We start from the raw sequence: 6,434 nt of genomic DNA, 5'->3' as shown, positions 1-6,434 counted from the left end.
TGAGCCTTGAGCAACAGAGATCAGGGACAACATCTGGGCCCTGAGTTCAAGTCCTAGGCTGGCACCAAAAATAAAATCAAATGAAGTAGGGTGGCAAAAAGTACTGCTGGGGGGCTGGGAGTATGGCCTAGTGGCAAGAGCGCTTGCCTTGTATACATGAAGCCCTGGGTTCGATTCCCCAGCACCACATATACAGAAAACGGCCAGAAGTGGCGCTGTGGCTCAAGTGGCAGAGTGCTAGCTTTGAGCAAAAGGAAGCCAGGGACAGTGCTCAGGCCCTGAGTTCAAGGCCCAGGACTGGCACACACACACAAAAAAGTACTGCTGGTCAGGACCACAGAGGTAGAGCAGGGCCCCAGGAAGGGTATTCACCCCATCTCTGCAGGGCTTGGTGTTCACCCCATCTCTGCAGGGCTTGGTGTGAACGAGAGCCATGATGACCCCCATCCTTGTCCTGCCATTGGTCACTCCAAGTCAGTGGGGTGCTGGCCTCCAACAGCCAATTGTTCTGCTTTGAGGACATTTGTAGGTTGGCTGTTGAACAGACATTGAAATTTAAACTCTATCAACTTACAATCAATTGTATCAGGAGCAAAGGTAAGAAATAGTCCAACTCATTACTTCCTACTTTTTATTCCCCACTACCTCTTAAAATCGTCTGTGCTCTTGAGGTGATTGAGAGCTATTTTCTCCTGTAAGGTGTTGTTACATTTAAATCTGAAATGTTTCCCTTGGGCTCATGTATTGAAAATGTCGTCCCCGCCAGGTGGCAGGTGAGAAGTGATTGACACTTTAGGAGGTGGGGCTTAGCTGGAGAAAGGAGGTCACTGGGGGCCTGCCTTTAAAGGTTACACCTTTGCCAGGTGCGGGTGGCTCACACCTGTACTACTAACCACCCAGAAAGCTGAGATCTGAAGAGCAATGGTTTACAGTCAGCCCAGGTGGACGAAGTTCTGAGATGCTTCAACGAACCAGTAAAAAGCCAGAAGTGGAGATATGGCTCAGGTGGTAGAGCACCAGCCTTAATCAAAGAAGTCAAGTGAGAGTGTGAGACCTTGAGCTTAAGCCCTAGTATAGACACACACACACACACACACACACACACACACACACACACACATTATACCTGGTCACTGGCCCCTTCTTCCTCTCCCCACCATGACGGTCAGTGTGGTCTGGGCCCCCAGCAACGGGACCAGCATGTCGTGGACTGAGACCTCCGGTGAGCCACAAGGAACCTTCGTTCCTTCCCGCTGTTCTCCCAGGCGTGTGTCACGGTGAGAGCCCGGCTGACACGGGTGTGTGAGCACGAGGTGCGACCCACCTCTTCCGGTTTCCACACTCAGTAATGCCACACGGGCTCAGTGGGAGTAGTCGCACCACGGAGACGGGAAACTACAAATCAGGGCATGATTCATTGTTTTGATGATTGTCTAGATGAGAAGTTGGCAAACCTCCTTCGCAGAGTGCCACACAGTAAATGTTTTGGGTTTTGCAGGCCGTGCAGTCTCTGTCACAAATTAGCAATTCTGCCATGACAGAGCAAAAGCAAACACAGACAAAACAGAACTGGATGAGCCAGGCCGTGTTCCAACGCAATTCTTCCTGGGTACTGGAACTTGAATTTCATATTATCTTCACGTGTTTGGAAATATTGCTCTTCGTTTTTCAACTGCTCAGAAACAGAAAATCATGCTTTTCAAAGAAGTTATTATTATTATTATTATTATTATTATTATTATAAAGGTGATGTAGAGAGGAGTTACCATTTCACAAGTCAGGTAATGAGAACACTTCTTTTTGGACCTCTTTCTTCACTCCCAGTTTTTCCTTCCCATCCTCACCCACCAACAAGTTGTACACAGTTCATTTTCAACATAGTGTCCAGTGAGTACGAGTGCTGCATTTGCTCATACTTTATCCCTCTGTTTCTGTGCCCCACCATCCCCCTCCCCAAAGCAGGTAAATGAACAAATAAGACAAAAAAGAAGAGAAAAAAAAAACCCGCTTGTTTCCATTTTCTGGAATTCCTAAGTGTGCCTTTGCGTTCCTCCCTTGAGAGTTTCCTCTTTGGGTCTCACTGTGTGCAGATGCCTAGCATCCTGTATAATTTATCATGTCCTGGTGTATTTTAGATCCAGCTGGCTTACCTCACTTAATGTGATTTGTTCTGGGCCCATCCATTTCCCTACAAATGATATAATACTATTCTTTCTAATGGCTGTGTAAAATTCCATTGTGTATAAGTGACACACTTTTTTTTATATATATATAGCCACTTGTCTCTTGTAGGGCATCTGGGCTGTTTCCATAACGTGGCTTTTGTGGAAAAATCATACGTTGACTGCAGGTTGTCCAAAAAGCAAGGAGTAGATTTAGTGGCTATTCTATTTTATTGTTTGTATACCATGTGCTACGTATCAGTAAACTTTACAATGAACTTTCTCCCCCCTTGGGAGCTGGTTGCTATGAGTTTACAACATACCATGGCTTGATGTGTTCTACAAACTGGAGGAGAGGGTTCAAGGGCCTTCTTAAAGCACCTGGGGAGGAGGAAGGCCTCCTGCCCCTATGCCGCTGGCTCTGGGACAGGGTACGTTTGCCAGGAGGACTTGCTAGTAGCTCCTTTGGCTTTCTGCAAAAGCAGAGCAGTGGAGGCTGGCTTTGGAAAGTTCCAGACACGTACATGTACAGTAGTTTTAAAATCTAGACATAGTCTCATGTCTTTAAATCCTTTATTAATTATATCCATAGAACTCCTAGAGGTTTTTATTAGGGAAATTGATAGGCTGTTCTCTTTGATTTTGTGTATGCATGCGTATGTGTCAGTACTGGGGCTTGAACTCAGAGACTTGAGTTCTCTCACTTGGCTCCTTCTCTCCAAGCTGGTGCTCTACTAACTTGAGCCACAGCTCCACTTCTGACTTTTTGCTGGTTAGTTGGAGATAAGAGTCTCATAGACTTTTCAAGCCTGCTTTAAACTGAGCTTCTGAATATGTAGGATTGCAGGTGGAGCCACCAGTGCCTGGCTATATCTGATTTTTTTAAAAAAAAAAACAACAATATTGTTATTTACATTTTATTTTATTTTTATTTATAGTTTTAGTTCCATTGGGTGATATCTGTTTTCTTTCTGTTATTTTTGTGACTATTCACTGCTAGTTCATAGGGGAGCTAATGATTTTTAAAACTAGCCACCACATTCTAATATTTTTAGTTGGCTCCCTGTGTTTTCAGTAATGTAAAAAGCATGTCTGTAATAAATGATCCTTTTGCCCAATTTTTATTTTTGGTATTTCCTACTGAATTGGCCAGATTTTCTACTGTTTGGCCTTCTGGCTTTAGTCCACATTTGACTCTGGTTCCTGGCATTGGTTCAGTGCCATCTTGCCTTGATGTACCTTTGACCACATTAAGGAAGTTCTTTATTTCTTTAGTTTAAAAAAAATAAAATCCCTCTCAAAAAGGAATATGAAATCTTTGTTTTTGGTGCTGCTCCTGGGGCTTGAACTCAGAGCTTGAATGCTGTCCCTGATCTTTAAAAGTGCTCAAACTTACCACTCTACCACTTGAGCCACAGTTCCACTTCAGGCTTTTTGATGGTTCACTGGAGATAAGCATCTGAAAGACTTTTTGCCAGGCTGGATTTGAATTGCAATCCTCAGATTCAGCCTCTTGAGTAGCTGGGATTCTAGGCGTGAACCACTGGTGCCTGGCCTATGGATATGCAATCTTATCAGAGATTTCTTGAACCTTTAGGAGATGATATAATAAATTGTGCTGGTATATCTTTTAATGAATAGTGTGTAATTCTTTCATATTCTATTATTTAACACAATACCAGATGGATTTGTGTATATCATCTATAGTATATACCCATAAGTGATTTTAATTTATAGATCATTTTTTTGTAGGCAAAAAATAAGAGCACGCCTTTCTATTCTTTTGACATGTTTTTAGTGTTTGGACAAGCTTGCTTTGTAAATGAATTGGAAAGTTTTCCATTTCCCTTCATGTGCTCTCTCAGTTGAAAGAGCTTGAAATTATCTGTTCATTGAAGGTTAAAAGAATTCAACTGCAAAACCATTTTGGCCTCAAGAATTTTTCCAGAGGACATTCTCAATTGTTTGTTTTTAACTATCTCTTTCTCTTTGTAGATACTGGCTTATTTAAGGCATTTGTTCTTTTGTCAGTATTGGTAATTTCTATTTCATTCCTATTTCATTTCTGTTTCTACTCTTTTTACAACCTAGGTGTCAAGTCCTCACAATGTTTAAAAAAAAACAAACAGCTTTGTTCCTCTCCTGTGTGATCATCTCTGCTAGTTTCCCATGAGCAGCGTCCTGCTGTCTCTATAGCTCGTGGTCTGTAGAGGTGGGACACGTCTAATTCCAGTTGTCTCCAGCTTCCCAGGGCCTTGTGACTGATGTCATTCTCCTGCTCAGAGGGACGAGAGGGTCCCGGAGGGCAGCAGCTAGCATTTAGAAACCGGGCTTGTTCTGATTGTGGAAACAGCTCCATGACAGCTTTCATGGAGCCTTAAGTGTTGGTTTTGTGCTGACCTAGCACAGCTTGGCTCATTGTGCATTCTGGTCTTTAAGCATAAAAGTAGGACAGTCTTAGTGAATTCCACAAACTGTCTGTGGCAGTGCTCGGAAGAAGCACTGTCGTGCTTAATGACACTCAAGCAGTATTTCTCCAGAGCTTTTTAAGGATTTTGCTGTGCTCAGAGATATAATGTATATGCAGGACACACACACACACACACACACACACACACACACACACACACACACCCTCTCTCCTTCCATTGCAAGGCTGATGGACAGGGTGTATAGATAGAACATGCCCGGCTGTGGTCACAGGAATCTTAGGTTTATAACACAAAGGCTCATTGACTCATGACGTTCTCTGTCCGTTGTGGGTAGGCGATGATGGCTCTGCTCTTCGTCATTTTCACCCTGGGACCCAAACAAACTGAGCAGCGTCCATTTGGGAAATGGCTGGTAGTCATGGCAGATAGAAAAGATACTCTGTTTAGCAAGCGATCACTCTTAAAACTACTAAAAAGGGACTGAGCTCACTGAGCTCACATTTCATTTGGTTAGAGGAGAGAGTATGGCCAAGCTACTCATCCAAAGGCTGAACCAGCCAGATGCTGGTGGTCACGCCCGTCATCCTAGCTATTCAGGAGGTTGAGATCTGAGGATCCCAGTTCAAAGCTAGCCTTGGCAGAAAAGTCTGTGAGACTCTTATCTCCAGTTACCCAGGAATAAAGCTGGAAGTGGTGGTATGGCTCAAATGGTAGAGTGCACAGTGTTGAGCGAAAAAGGCACACAGAAAGCATTGAGTCATATGATGTTGACATTTTGTTAAGTCAAAAATGATGAAGTAGTCCAAGTACTAATGGGGAAAATAGAGTGAATAGGACAGGTGTGTGTGTGTGTGTGTGTGTGTGTGTGTGTGTGTAACAGAGAGAGACAGAATAGGACAGGTGTGTGTGTGTGTGTGTGTGTGTGAGAGAGAGAGAGAGAGAGAGAGAGAGAGAGAGATACTAGGACTTGAAAACAGGGCCTTAAGCTCTTAGGTGGCTTTTTCTGCTCATAGCTGGGCTCTACCACTTGAGCTTCCAGTCCCACCTTTTTGCTGCTTAATAGGAGATAAGAGTCTCATGATTTTGTCTGTGCAGAGGGCTCTGACCCATGATCCTCAAATTTCAGCCTCCGGAGTAGGCAGAATTAAAGGCGTCAACCACTGACACATGACCCCGAAAGAGATTTTATAAAGAGCTGAGGGGATTTTTTTTTTTTAAAGATGGACAGGAGCTGGGAATATGGCGTAGTGGCAAGAGTGCTTGCCTCGTATACATGAAACCCTAGGTTCGATTCCCCAGCACCACATATATAGAAAACGGCCAGAAGGGGCGCTGTTGCTCGGGTGGCAGAGTGCTAGCCTTGAGCGGGAAGAAGCCAGGGACAGTGCTCAGGCCCTGAGTCCAAGGCCTACGACTGGCCAAAAAATAAAATAAAATAAAAAGATGGATAGATGTACTGGGGAAAAAGCATCTTCCTTTGAAAGTGTCACAGTGTAGCCGCCATTTCCCCCGGATGAATGGCTAGAAAATAGACTTGGAACGTTTCTTCATCCGGGGTGCTGGGCACTTGGTGCACACTCTGTGAGGGCCAACAGAGGGCAGAGTGATGGACGGAGAAGATGGCCCAGTGGGAGGAGTCCAGGTGCTGAGCTCAGAGAATGAATGTGAAGTTCCCGCCCGGGGTAGGAGCCAGGTGGGTCAGGTCCGTTGGAGCCTCGGAGGGCGGCCCAGCTTCCAGAAGGGCTGCCCCGGCCCCGCTTGCACCGCCATGGATGGGAAGATTGTGGCTTTCCTTCCTTCTTCTTCCTTCTAGGTTGGAGTCTGCACGTTGTTTGGTTAA

This window comes from Perognathus longimembris, chromosome 2 (genome assembly GCF_023159225.1).
Source record: "Perognathus longimembris pacificus isolate PPM17 chromosome 2, ASM2315922v1, whole genome shotgun sequence".
NCBI lineage: Eukaryota > Metazoa > Chordata > Mammalia > Rodentia > Heteromyidae > Perognathus > Perognathus longimembris.
This window is presented reverse-complemented; position numbering follows the sequence as displayed.